This window comes from Macaca fascicularis, chromosome 8 (genome assembly GCF_037993035.2).
Source record: "Macaca fascicularis isolate 582-1 chromosome 8, T2T-MFA8v1.1".
Lineage (NCBI taxonomy): Eukaryota > Metazoa > Chordata > Mammalia > Primates > Cercopithecidae > Macaca > Macaca fascicularis.
The window spans coordinates 153,539,902-153,553,913 of record NC_088382.1 but is presented as its reverse complement, the minus strand read 5'-3'; positions in this window follow the sequence as shown (position 1 = coordinate 153,553,913).

The following is a 14,012-nucleotide window of genomic DNA, read 5'->3' as shown; positions in this document are numbered from 1 at the left end:
CGGAGGTCTAAGGTCGGGGATGGAGATCTAAGGCTAGAGATGGAGGTCTAAGGTGGGGACGGAGGTCTAAGGTCGGGGATGGAGGTCTAAGGTCAGGGACGGAGGTCTAAGGTCGGGGACGAAGGTCTAAGGTGGGGATGGAGGTCTAAGGTCAGGGATGGAGGTCTAAGGTGGCGATGGAGGTCTAAGGCCAGAGATGGAGGTCTAAGGTGGGGATGGAGGTCTAAGGTCGGGGAAGGAGGTCTAAGGTCGGGGACGAAGGTCTAAGGTGGGGATGGAGGTCTAAGGTCAGGGATGGAGGTCTAAGGTGGCGATGGAGGTCTAAGGCCAGAGATGGAGGTCTAAGGTGGGGATGGAGGTCTAAGGTCGGGGAAGGAGGTCTAAGGTGGGGATGGAGGTCAAGGTCAGAGATGGAGGTCTAAGGTGGGGATGGAAGTCTAAGGTCGGGGACGGAGGTCTAAGGTGGGGATGGAGGTCAAGGTCAGAGATGGAGGTCTAAGGTGGGGATGGAAGTCTAAGGTCGGGGACGGAGGTCTAAGGTGGGGATGGAGGTCAAGGTCAGAGATGGAGGTCTAAGGTCGGAGATGGAGGTCTAAGGTCGGGGACGGAGGTCTAAGGTGGGGACGGAGGTCTAAGGTCGGGGACGGAGGTCTAAGGTGGGGACGGAGGTCTAAGGTGGTGATGGAGGTCTAAGGTCGGGGATGGAGGTCTAAGGTCGGGGACGGAGGTTTAAGGTGGGGATGGAGGTCTAAGGTCGGGGATGGAGGTCTAAGGTCGGGGACGGAGGTTTAAGGTGGGGATGGAGGTCTAAGGTGGGGACGGAGGTCTAAGGTCGGGGACAGAGCTCTAAGGTGGGGATGGAGGTCTAAGGTCGGGGATGGAGGTCTTAGGTCGGGGATGGAGGTCTAAGGTCAGAGATGGAGGTCTAAGGTCGGGGATGGAAGTCTAAGGTCAGGGACAGAGGTCTAAAGTCAGGGATGAAGGTCTAAGGCCCACCATTCTTTCTTTCAGAACAAGGCACTGCTGTCCTCGCCTAGCCAGGGCTGCTGCTGAGAAATCTGACGCCCTCGTGATGCCCCTTTTAGGAGGCTTCTCTTTCTATCCCAACGTTTTTTCAGTTTTCCTCTTGCCTCTGACGCATCTGGGTCACGGGGTGGGGCTTTCAGGTGTGGCCTCCCTGACCCCTCATCCTTTCTGTGCGAGATCTTCCCCTTCACCCCAACTCTGGGGAACCTGAGTCCACAGCTCCTGGGCTCTCTCACCTCCATTCTTCAAAGCATTTGGATTTTCTTGTATATTTTTGGTCTCCTTTTCCTTCACAGCCACCAGCAGCAAGGCCCCGGCCTGGCCCCCAGTATGCCGTACACCCCGCCTGCGTCCCTGCCCTGGCAGGTTTGGAACTTTTCCTAAACAAATTCTTACCCTTGCTTCTGGCCTGGTCACGCCCCTTGTTCACGGGAAAGTCCACTGGCTCATTGATTGGCTGCCTCCACAGCCTGGCGTCAGGCCCACCTGCTGCCCAGCCGTGTTTGTGCCTGATGTGGCCCACGCCTCCACTGCACGTTCATGGCTGCCCCCCTGTCTGGCAGGCTACAGGGTCTGTCCTGGGGGCCAGGGCGCCATGGATCCCCCCATATGCATTTGAGGGAGGCGGGTTTCCCAGGTTGCTTTCCTGCAGCCCCGGGGCTTAGAGGACAGTGGCTGGAGGAGGGGCCCGGCGATGTTAACCTGTCACAACCGGTCACCTAGCCAGGGTTTTCCTCAAAGCCACCATTGACAGCAGCAGTGGCCTGTGCTGAAGGGGTGGATGACGGTCTGCAGGCCAGGCCAGGGAGCAGCAAGAGCAGAGCCCACTGCCCACCAGCTCCCCCACCGGGGCCTCACTGGGTGGTTTCTAGAGTCCACACCCCTTCTTGCTTGGGGAGCTTCTCCAGGGCTGATTTTGAGAGTCGGCCAGCAGGTGTGGCCTCTTGGGCAGGAAGAGTTTGCTAACATCTGCCGCCCCTCCCCGGCCGGTGTGCAGTGGAGGGAGGAAGGTAGTTCGGGGCTGTGGAGGCAGCAGTCCTGGGGGCCCAGCTGGCTCCATAGCCGGGGGTCGGCAGAGCCTGCATCAGGGGCTGCGAGGAGGGGCGTGGGGACTCAAGTGCTTCTGGGGTGACAAGGAACGAGGGAGTGAAAGGCGGGTGCCAGGACATCAGGAGGGGGCCGGCGGCACAGCCCACCTGAACACGGGGGACGTGGGGGACGCCGCCCGCCAGAGATGAGGGAGCCTTCGGAGGCAGCGGGGCATGAGACTGTGCTGGGCTCATGAGCTGTGGGCCCCAAATCAGCTGCAGTGGACAGCAGCCCCAGGGCCTCGACTGCTTGGCCTGAGAGCCAAGGACGGGCCCGAGTCAGCCAGGATCAGGCACAGAGTCGGCCGCAGACCGGGGAGGCTGGGTCTCTCCCAGTTGGTTTGGGGCCCACGGCTCACGAGCCCCGCACAGCATTTGAAAGCAGGCATCCAGTACTGAGGAAGGACATCGGGCCAGCAGCCGTGCTTAGGCAGGTGGCCAGAGACGCAGGAGGACTGGACAGGTGTGCAGGGTGTTGGAGAGGCCCAGGAATGCACCTGCTGGAGTAGACACAGGTGTGAGGGGGCCCGCCAGGGCTGCGGGAGGCAGGGTCTTCCTGGAGGCCACCGGCCCCCTTCCCACAGGAAGTTCCAGGCCTGGAAACGTACTCTCTGGCCGTGACTCCCGGAGCCCACCATCCGCTCACTCCTCCTGGGATCACGGCGGTGTCTGAGCCAGCCCTGGCCTGGCTGTGGACTGAATGCTCGAGCCACAGCCTCCAGGTCCTGAGCCCACACCCACGCAGTTAGCCCCGGAGCTACGCCTGTGCTTTCTTGCTTGGCACCACCCAGCCCGCCCCTCATGCAACCGAGGATCTGTGCTCAGGTTCACTTGAAAACAGAGCAGCTGCCCTGGTGTGGCGGTGGCCTCAGTGTCCTCTGCTCAGACTGGGCTCTCGGCCCTTGGGGGTATCTGGTTGCAGGAGGGGACGCAGGGTCCCCAGGAGGGCACCAGCAGGGATGGCAAGTGTGGCCCCTCCCATTTCCACCCTTTGACCCCAGGCCCATGCGTTCTACTTACTGGGGAGGAGACGCCGAGGACGCACTGCTTATGGGTTCAGGGCCTAAGCCCCGCCATGGAGCGCAGCGTCAAGCTCACAGCCCGTGGTCACCCGGCTGCCCCTGAGTGTGACTCTGCAGGGCGGCTCCACCACCTGAGGGCCGCAGCTCGGGCGCTGCCATGCGGATCACCACGGCGACCGTGGGTCCCATGACACGGGCCTGTCGTGCTGCCTTTGCCAAAAGCGGCCCCGCAGGTTCAGCTGTGTTATGTGGCATCCCGCACACGCACATCTCCCAGAGCCTGGGAGGGCATTCCTTCCCTTACCTGCTGAGAGAGAGGAACAGACGCAGTGTGTGTTTTCCTGGGATGGATAACAGCATGTGTTTACAGCTTGTCACGGGGCAGTGGCACCCTCGCACCCTCGCATGGGGCCCAAGGGCACCCATCACCTGGCAGGCCATGGAGCATCATGGTGACCCACTGTGCCGGGTGTCATGGCACTGGGACCTGGTGACACTCTGGATGCCTGTTTAGACACCTCCCATTCCAGGGATGGAGATGGAGCCAGAAAGAAAATGGCACAAAGAACAGACAACGCAAAGCCATGTGGAGACCAAGGCCAGCGTGGTCGTGAGAGACGGCTGGGACACACAGGCCTGCCACACACCAAGCAGCAGGACCTCCAGCCTTCAGTGTGCCTGAGCTGCTTCCTGTCACATTTACTCGGACGCGGCTCAGCATCCGGAACCATCAGGAACTCAGGGTGTCCTCCAGCATTGCCCTCAGCCCTCTGAAGCCACACAAGGCCTCCTAGATTCCATAGCCACAGTCACACACCTAGCACCACCTTGGACCACAAACACAGGGGGGTGAGAAGTGACTGTGCTGTTTTCACAGCCAATGTCCATTTTTATTTGAGCCTAGACTCTTGGGCTCAGCCAGCGGATTCCCTCTCCTTGGGGGTTTGTCTCTGGCTGTGGCTGCTGCAGCATGCAGAGGGCTGGAATGAATCCAGTCCCTGCCCTCTGCCTCTCCCTCCCCAGCGTCTGCAGAGACGCACTCACCCCCTCCCAGGCCCTGCCCCAATAAATCTTTCAGCAGACGCTGCCCCAGATTCTGGCAGTAACATTTCTGGGGAGCCACTCCCTCCTCACCCTCAGGCCACGGCCCAGCTGGGCTGACCCTGCCCCCAGTTCCAGGCCCCAAGATGGCTCAGGTGGACCTGTCTCCTGAGGCTGCTTCAAGCAAGCACCACAAAGTGGGGCTCAAACAGAGACGTGTTATGTGGAAGTTCCGGAGGCCAGAGCCTGTGAAGAGAGTGTCGGCAGGGCCTGCTCCTCTGAAACTCTGCGCCGACCTCTCGCTGCTCCTTCAGTTCTGGCCATTTGCTACCAACCTGTGGCAGTCCTGGGCCTGCGGTGACAGCTCCTCAGCCTCTGCCCCTGTCACCGCGCACGCCCTCGCACGTCCTCACAGGGCGGCGTTTTCTTGTAAGGACACCAGTCCATTAGGATTGGGACCCACCCTAGTGACCTCATCTTTGCTTGATGACGTTGGCAACTACTGTACTTCCGAGTAAGGCTGTGTTCACAGGCACCGGGATTTGGACTTCAGCATGTCTTTCTGGGGGACACAGTTCAGCTCAGAACAGCCGGCAATCCCATGAGAACTAACGTGCTTTTTCTAGAATTTCGGGAGAGAAGTTCATGGGCTTCCTCTGTCCTGTTGGCTTCGTGCTGGCCTGGCCCTGGGGGTCCTGGCACTCAGGGCTCCCCAGGCTGGAGGCCTCAGCCTGACGCTATGCAACCCCCTGCTCCAGCACCCCACCCCCACCCTGTCAGTGCTACCAGCTGAGCGGCCTTTTTATTTTCTGTGTTTAAAGACAGTTCGAGTTGGGTTTCTGGGGACCGGCGGGAGTCTGGGCTCCCCCGATTGTTCCGACGGGCCACAGAGCCTTGGACTGGCCATGCAGCCACTTCTCCAGCTCTGGGAGGGGCCCAGGAGCTCTGCCCAACTGGGATGGGGGTACAAGCCCCTCAGGCCCAAGTCCCCCAACTCTCTGGGCTTTTTTATCACAGAGACACCTAAGCTGGTCAGTGTGGAAACAATTATTCCTGCCATAATTTTTTTCCTAGTGAATCTTTAGATCTTGCAAAGAAAACCCACTTCTTATCTCAACTTAAACCGCCACCTACACGGCCACCTACACCTCCACCTATACCGCCACCTACACCTCCACCTACACCGCCACCTACACGGCCACCTACACCGCCACCTACACCTCCACCTACACCGCCACCTACACCTCCACCTACACCTCCACCTCCACCTCCACCTACACGGCCACCTACACCTCCACCTATACCGCCACCTACACCTCCACCTCCACCGCCACCTACACCTCCACCTACACCGCCACCTACACGGCCACCTACACCGCCACCTACACGGCCACCTACACCTCCACCTACACCGCCACCTACACCTCCACCTACACCGCCACCTACACCTCCACCTACACCGCCACCTACACGGCCACCTACACCGCCACCTACACCTCCACCTACACCGCCACCTACACCGCCACCTACACCTCCACCTCCACCTCCACCCCTGCCAGCCGAGGTCTCTGCTGGAGTCGGCTCTCCCTGGGACCCCTCCTTGTGCCAGTCCCTTCCTCCCAGGGGCTCGGAGGCCCCTGAGAGGAGAAGTACCTCAGTGAGTGCCTGCTGTGCCCATCAGCCCCTTGTCCTGGGCCACAGGGGAAGCAGGAGTCCCAGTCCCAGGCCCCCCACCCCGGCCCACTCCAGCCCCTAAGCCTCCTGCCTCAGCAGGTCCCCCAGACCCTGGTGCGCTCCAGGCCCCATGAGCACATCAGTGTGCCTGCGGTCCATGGCTGCTGTTGGACACACACAGCGTGTCCACCGGGAGGTCCCCCGGGTGCCGGCCGGGGCTAGGACTGGTCTGGGCTGCGTCTTCAGCGTTGGCCCTGCCTGTGTTCCCCTCCCTACTCGGGCTCACCTGCACCCGCCCTCAGGCCGTGCACACAGGGTCCTCCTGGGCCTGCTTCCCTGCCCCATGCAGGGGCTGAGATGCCCTGAAGGCAGAAAGCCTTGGGTGTGGGTGGGGCTAGACCTCTGTCCCCAGCCTGGGTCGGCAGGAAGCCAGGGGAGGTCTTGGGAGAGGATGTCACCTTGAATGGGCAAGGAGAGGACAGGGAGAAGGGAGGTCACGGCAGAGAGGCGGCCTGCGTGACGGTCCCATGGCAGCGTCCAGGCCTGTGTGAAGGTCCCACGGCAGCACCCAGGATGAACCCCAAGCTACGGGGCCATGGGCCCCAGCAAGGCAGCTGCTTCCGTGTGCAGGCGCAGGCGTGGAGGGCGGGGCCCCTGCTGTGATGGGGAAGCCTCACCGTGGAAAGGGACCCTGTGGTCGGCTGAGCTGCCAGGAGCTGGGTGTGCCCGCAACTCGAAGAGTGGCCATCAGAGCCCCTGGGGAAGGCGGGGTGGCCGCTGTGCTTCGGGGTCCTGCCTGGTGAGCGTTGCTGTTCCCTTCCAGGAGCCACGCTCAGCCCAGACCCTGCCCCAGGTGCCAGGAAGGAGTAGCTGGAGGCTGCCCTGGGCCTTAGCCCTGTGACTGGCCCTGTGGAGGTTCTAACAGAGACCCCACACGCCCTGCCTGGGCGGGGAGGCGACCTAGGGTGTCAGGAGCCAGGGCGCCTGCCCCTCCTCCCCAGGGGAGAAGAGGAGGGTCATCAGGCCTGCCTGGCACAGGCCCTGGTACAGACATGCCGGCCTCCCTGGCAGCTGTGCTGGGATGCTCACCATGGCTTCTGCAGGGCTCACATGCTTGGCACCTCTGGGCCTGGAGGTGGGGGCATGAGTGGGCAGGGTGGGCCGTGCAAGGGTGCAGGCCAGAGCAGCCCCTCCCGGGAGAGGCATCCACCACCCATCCACCCACAGCGTGTCTGCGGCCCGCCCGGCCTGCCTACTCACCCCACCCAGCATTTTCTGATGGAAAGTTCCCCAGGCAACAACAGCACAAACTGTGAAAAAGACGTGCCTGGGCAGGGGTGGGCCTGGGCCCACAGGGACTCCCCGTGTCTGTCCAGGCTGCCCCGAGGCTGGGCCCCTGCTCTCCGCCCCCTCTCTCACCCAGGCAACGGTGCTGCTGGTGGGCCTGGGGCCCAGCACAGAGGTGGGCACAGATGTGCCTTGGCCGGTGTGCCCAACACAGCATCCACTTCTCAGTAGAGGCCAGTGTTGGATGAAGGACTCAGTGGGTGGGGGGAGGGCCTGCACTGGCACCTGCTGAAGCAGCTGATCACCCTGCACCTGCAGGGACCAGGGGCACCCACTCCTGCACTGGGGAGTCACCTCCCCCATCGTCAGGCCTGGGAGAGGGGGGCTGCAGGCTGAGGAAGGGCAGGTTCATTCCAGGCCTGGGTGGGAAAGGTGTGGCCACAGGGTGGAGGTTCCTGGAAGCGAGACCGGCCAGTCTGGGGTGGTGGGAAGTCTTGGGTGGGGGCTGCTGGGGCCCCAGGGGTGGGGCAGCTGGGGAGTGGAGGGGCCATCGAGGGTGTAGGTGAGGAAACAGGAATCTTTGGGGGCTGCAGAGGAGGAGGCAGGAGAGCCCACCTGTAGTTCCTCAGTCCCCAGTCCACAGGAATGTGAGCAGCACCCCCATTTACCCACCCCCAGATCCTCCCAGGGCAGGCCTGGCACCCACTGCCAGCAATCCCACCCTCTGGTCGCCTGCCCAGTGTCGGGGCTCAGTCCAGTGGGCCGGACGGGCCTCGGGGGCAGTGAGCTCCTCCAACCCTGGCCAGTTCACCTCCCCCGCAGTGCCGGAAACTCAGGCGGAGGGTGAGAAGCCCCTTCCCAGTCTCTCCTACTTGCATGGTTGGGGCCGGGTCCTGGTTTCCCTGGAAACAAGAGGCAGTAGGAGGCAGGGTCAAGAGGAGATGGCTGAGGCTGTGGCTTGACCGGCTGCACTGGCCGCACCAACAGCTGGACGGGCGGGCCAAGCTATGGCCGGGAGGGAAGGCTGGGGGCAGGGACGTCAGCAAAGGTGGAGCTAGCCCCTGGCCTCTGGGCTCCCTCTGGCTCCCAGGCCTGCTGCAGCAGTGGCCGCAGACAGTAAATCTGAGTATGTGACCTTAGCCCCAGCCTTGAGCACAGGGCTGAGGGGGCTGGACGGGCCAGGTGGCCTTCCAGATCGGTTTCAGGTCCCCTTGTCCCACAGTGCTCACCACGGGAAACCTGGCCTCATGGTCAGGCTGCCTGGGGCTGAGGAGGAGACACACGGGGGCTAGGCCCCAAGTCTGGGGGGTCCCTGCTGCCAGCAGTGTTCTGGGAGCTCCTGGGCCTGGTGGAACCCCCGTGCCATTGAGGTGACAAACACTGGTGATGGAGATGGTGGTGACAGAGCCTGTGGAACCGGAGCCGGGAGAGTGAGGAGAGCAGCTGGCTCTGGTGAGGCAGGAGCAGCCAGGGTAGGGGAGCAGGACAGCCCCTGGGGCTGTCATTCCTCCTGCAGGCATCCCCAGGGTCCCTGGATGCCCTTCGCAGCTGGCTGGATGGTGTAGAGGAGCTCAGGCCTTTCAGGGTCTCTGGTCCCTCATGCTGTGGCAGCTGCAGGAACAGGAGGTGCAGGGAACAGGGGGCAGGGCTGGGTAGTGACACTTTTGGGACACCTCTGAATCTCCTCTGAATCTTAGCTCAAGCCACTGATACCTAATGATGCCGCTGGGTGTCAGGTCACAGCCAACCCTCCCTGTGGGGTGGACAGATGGCAGACTCTGGTAGAAGATGTGGCTCTTGTCCCCATGGCCAGTGACCCCTGTGAAGGGCAGTGGTGGGAGGGCAGGACAGCGACCACCAGCCCCCTGCGCTCAGCCCACCCCCATGCCCCAGCAGCTGCTCCTGTGCCTGCTGGGCATGAGGGCGCCATAGGTGGGGTAGAGGCTGCAGGAAGCCAGGAGCCCCTCGGAGCTGCGTGCACAGCAGGGCTGCCTGGTGCCGCAGGCAGAGGCCTGGTGAGGCTGTGGGGGGCATGAGTGGTGAGGGCACCAGTGCGGGGAGCGAGTTGCTGGCTGCCCAGTCTTGGTCCCCAGGTCGGGGCTCCTGGAGCAGCTTTTCCTGGCAGCCCAGAGCTTCGAAGTGGCCCACAACGCTCTCCTGGCCGCGTGGTGGCAGGGCGGCTGGAGCCCGAGGGCCAGGAGGGGCCGTTCTGTGCCTGCAGGTAAGACCCAGGCCCAGGGAGATGCGGCAGGCCGGCACAGGGCTCCACGGCATATGGTCCCAGCACACATGTGCCCCTAGCCCATGTGTCTGCAGCATGTGTGTGACGGGGCTGCGGCACGGACCAAGGACTTGAAGTTCTTGGAGACGGGCCAGAGGCTGGTGGAGCTGCTCACAAGTAAGGGCCCCTCAGCCTTGTCCCTCAGCCTGGCTGGCGGCCCCCCAAGGAGTCCTGAGTGCTCCCAGAGAAGCCCCTCCCCAGCCCCTCGTTCGCCATGCCTTGGGGCGCCATCCTGGTGCTGAGGTCTGGGATGTTGCCCCGGGGCACACGTCCCAGGCCCCCAGTCCAAGGCCCCCTTCCAATGCCCGTGTCCTGGCCCCCGGCCCCCCGGCCCCTGGTCCCTTCCCCGGGTGTGGCAGGGGGTGAAACTCAGCTGGTGGAGCCGCCACTGCAGCAGCTCCGGGACTGCGTGAGGCTGACCAAGGATGGTGCTGCCTGTGCCCGGGGGAGCCGCGGTGTGCCCCGAGGATAGGGTCTGCTGAGCACTCATCCCCAGCAGTCCTGGAGGCCCAGCTCACACTGGCGGAAGCATCAAGGACTCAAGAACCAGGAGCAGGTGTTTGCGCCCACCTGGCCCACCCCAGAGGAAGGGTTTCCACCCTGCCCGTACCCTTTGGGGCAGCTGGAGCTCACAGCCCCAAGGAGCAAGGATGGCTGGGAGTGCCGAGGGCTTTCAGTCCGCAGGCCAGGCTGCCCAGGACAATGCTGGCTCTCCCCCAGCTGAGGGCCCAGGTGGCCAATATGGTATGGGAGGCAGAAGCCCCTGGCCAGGCAGCGGCACACCCAGTGGTGGCCCTGAAACAGCACTTCCTGCCAGGCACCTAGAGATTGCCGGTGGTCAGGCTCTGGAGGGGACTGGGGCCAGGTGGGGAGGGTGCCAGGCCCCAGGCTGGTGCTCAGGTGGCGCTGTCTCTCCCCAGTGGTGTTTTAGGCAGAGGAGGAATCCCCGGGGGAACCCTGGTCAGGGCCTCTGCAGCAGGACACGGCGCTGGAGGCCACCTAGGGGCCAGACCAGCAAGCCTGGTGGGGCCTGGTGGGGTCTGGTGGGGCTGGAGGAGGCGCTTTGGCCAGAGGGCCACTGGGCCCCAGCCTTGCAGGTGCCTTGGAGGATTGAAAGAGGGAGGAGGTCACCCCGGAGTCCCTCAGGAGGAGAGGTGACCATGGGCAGGCTGGACAACTTGGGGGCTCTGGGCTGGAGCTGCTGGGAGGAGCCTAGCCAGAGGACACCCACCCTTTAGGGAGAAGAGGGTATGGCAGGGGAGAAGAAAGGCAGGGACAGGCGGGGTTCAGCAGTGATTTCTGGTGCCGATTTCATGGCTCAGCTCCCATCCTTCTAACGACTGCAAGCCCCCATGCATGGCTGTGCTGCTGTCCCACGGGGTCAGAGCTGGAGGTACGGGTGGCCCTGGCTGCCCCCACAGGCGGGCCTAGTCAGCCCAAGGACAGTACCTCTCAGAACGGCACTGCCCAGCCTCTAAACTGTGTTGGGGTGGGGCAGAGCGGGCCCAGGTACCTGGGTGTGCCTTCTACCTCTCCAATCAAGTAGAATTCCCAAATAAGAACATGGTATTGCTATGTATGACTCCCATTTATGTGGCAACTGGAAATAATATACATTTGAAGCAAGATAGGAAAAAGATTTCACTCTGAGATACAGGTTGGGGCCTCCTTTCTTGTGTTTAACGAAACCTCAAGGCCCAAAGTGGGTTCTGCCCTGGCTCAGCCTTCCTCCCCTTCCTCCTCCCCCTTTTCCTCCCCTCCTTCTCCCCTTCCCCTTCCTCCTCCCCCTCCTCCTCCTTCCTGTCTCTTCTATAAAATGGGAGAAGCTGGGCTTGCATGAGGCAGCCTCAGAATTTGCCTCCCACCTGGACCCTGCGGCCCCCTCTGCCCTTGTTCTCCCTGGCTTATTTCCCTGGCTTAGGGACTGTTTGAGTTTCCTGGAGCTGCCCTAACCAACCACCACCAAGGGGGTGGCTCCAACAACAGAAATGTATCGACCCTAAGCTCTCCAGGCCAAAGTCTAAAACGGAAATGTGGGCAGGGCTGTTTCCCTCAGTGGCTGTGAGGTAAGGCCCGGCTCCGGGCCCCTCCTCGGCATCTTCTTCCTGTATCTTCACATCATCTTCCCTCTCTGTGGGTCTTTGTCTGTGTCCAATGCCCCTTTTTGAAAGCATACCAGGCACATGGGATGAGGCCTGCCTACTCCAGCATGACCTTGTCCCAACTAACTGCATCTGCAATGACCCTCTGGGAAGGTCACATTCCCAGAGGATTTGGAGTCCGGACTTCGACGCAGGAATTTGGGGGATGGAGTTCAAGCCACAGTTGGGAGGAACCCTCTGGCTCTTCCTCTCCTGGCCCTGACTGAGCAGCATGGGGACCCTGGCAGGCAGAGGCTGTGCTCCTCGTGTCGGCCGGCTTCCAAGGCCTGGGTAGGAGAAACTGGGCCAGCCCATGTCATCACCCTGACTGACCAGGGATGGGGGATCAGTGAGAGGCACAGCGAGAAGGGTGTGGAGAAGAGAATTTAGGATGTGGTGGGTGGTTCTGAGGGGGACAGAGGCAGCAGGGCTCCGACCCCCACCTCAGCCCTTCCCCCACCCCAGGAGGCAGGTGCGTCACCAGGCTCCTCTGACAGCAGGTGTCCCCCGAGAGCTGTTGGGACAGCAGCCCATGTCTTTGCTGTGAGGGCACCCAGCCTGAGAGGAAGGCCCACCCCAAGGCTGCCCACCCCCAGTACCTGGGCCTGTGGTTGGAGCTGCAGGCTGCTATGTCCAGAACCTTGGTGGAGAGGTCAGCCTGCTGCTCAGCTCTGTCCCACCCACTCCTGCCCGGCCCTCCATCCTGCCTGCATCTGCCCTGTCTCCTCTCTGGGCCATGTGCCCTGGAGGGGACACAAGAGGGGACACCCTGCTCCCCATTGCTTTATGGAGCAGTAGCGGGCACTCCCCTTTGGGCTGTGCCATGCCAGGCTCCATGGGACCAGTGGGGATCCTGGCCAGAGGTTCCAACCCGCACAGTGACTCCACGGACCAGCCCAGGGGCAGCGTCGGCACTGGTCTTGAGGCTCTGGGACCTCCCTCCTTGGACTGAGTCCTCTGAGAGCCTCCCTGACCACCAGGTGAAAGCTGGGTGCCAGCGCCAGGTGGAGGTGAGAGCTGTGGGCAGTACTGGGCATGGGAGCGCTCTCGCTCACCTCCTGACGCCCTTCCTTGCTATGTATGTGGTATAGGCCCAGGCCTGGGGGCTGGAGGAGTGGCCCGTGGCTCCGGGGACTGCTGTGCTGAAGCACTGGGCTGGCGTCCCTGGGGAGGTAGCGGCTCCCAGAAACCCTGACCAGAAGTGGCCCAGGGACCCGGGGAGTAGGGCAGGCACCCAAGTTTGCCCCCGGAGGTGTCCCCAGAGGTCACTGGGCTGGGGGCCACCACAGGGCAGGGGAGCTGGAGTCACAGGAAGACAAAGCTGAGGGAGAGGAGTCAGGGGACAGATGCCAATGGGTGCAGCAGAGCAGGGCCAGCTCCGTGCCACTTGCCTACACCAGAGGGGTGAGGGGCAGGCAGGCATGTGGCCCGTCCCTGGGCACTTGAGAAGGCTTGGCCTGGCCAGCCTCACACCCTCTTCTTGCAGCGAGGGGCTGGCATACACCCAGGTTTTGTGGCCTGGCAGAGGTGCTGCCTGTAACGGCTCAGCCGCAGGAAGAAGCGGCTCGGGGGTGTGCTCCGGGCCACAGGCCACAGCCAGCACCACCACGCCTCCCAGCAAGACCACACAGTGTCCACGCATCCGGTGAGCAGGGCTGTTGGTCTGCCGGTGCCTTGGGGAAATGCGGGTTACACCAGTGCTCCTCCGGGGTCAGGGCCCAGCAGCCAGCAGCAGCCACACCGCGCGACCAGCGTGGCAGGTGTGGACAGGGTCCAGGCAGCCTGGGCGAGCAGGTGTGAGTGTGGGCCTGGTGGGTGGGTGAGAGCAGAGCCAGGGCAGTGGTCCCAAGCACCCTCACCCCTGAAGGCCTGACCTGTCCCTGCTGCACCTGCCGGGGCCTGCAAGTACCCTCATGGTGTGCGTTGGAGGTGGCTGGGCGGCTCTGGATGATGTTCTGGTCAAGAATGACTCGGGCAGAGGTGAAGGCTGGGGTTTGGAGGAAGGGGACACTTGTGGGGGGTGGGGAGCACCTGAGCCCTCAGGACCTCCAGGACTAGGGGACAGAGGAGGAGGGGCCTTGGGGACAGTGGAGGAGGGGCCTTGGGCCCTGTCCTTCCCCGGCCCTGCCCACCTGGGATCTCGGGGCAGCAACGGGGAGGGCCCTCCAGAAGATCCATGGAAGGTTCCCGTGCCAGGCTGAGGCTGCCCCCAGGCCAGCCCCCGAGGCTGTGAGCCTCCATGCCCAGCATCTCTGGCAGGCCCCAGCCTTGGAATGTGGGTGCCAGGATGGGCTTCAGAGAGGGGACCAGGTACTCCCAGGGTGACAGGGAACATTCTCTGAGCTCGGGTGGAGGGGCCAGACCAGGGGGTGAGGCCTGGCACTGTCCACAGTGAGGGCACCCCAGCTCTTACAACGTCATGGGAGCAGAGGGGCCCGCCAAGGAGAGCCTT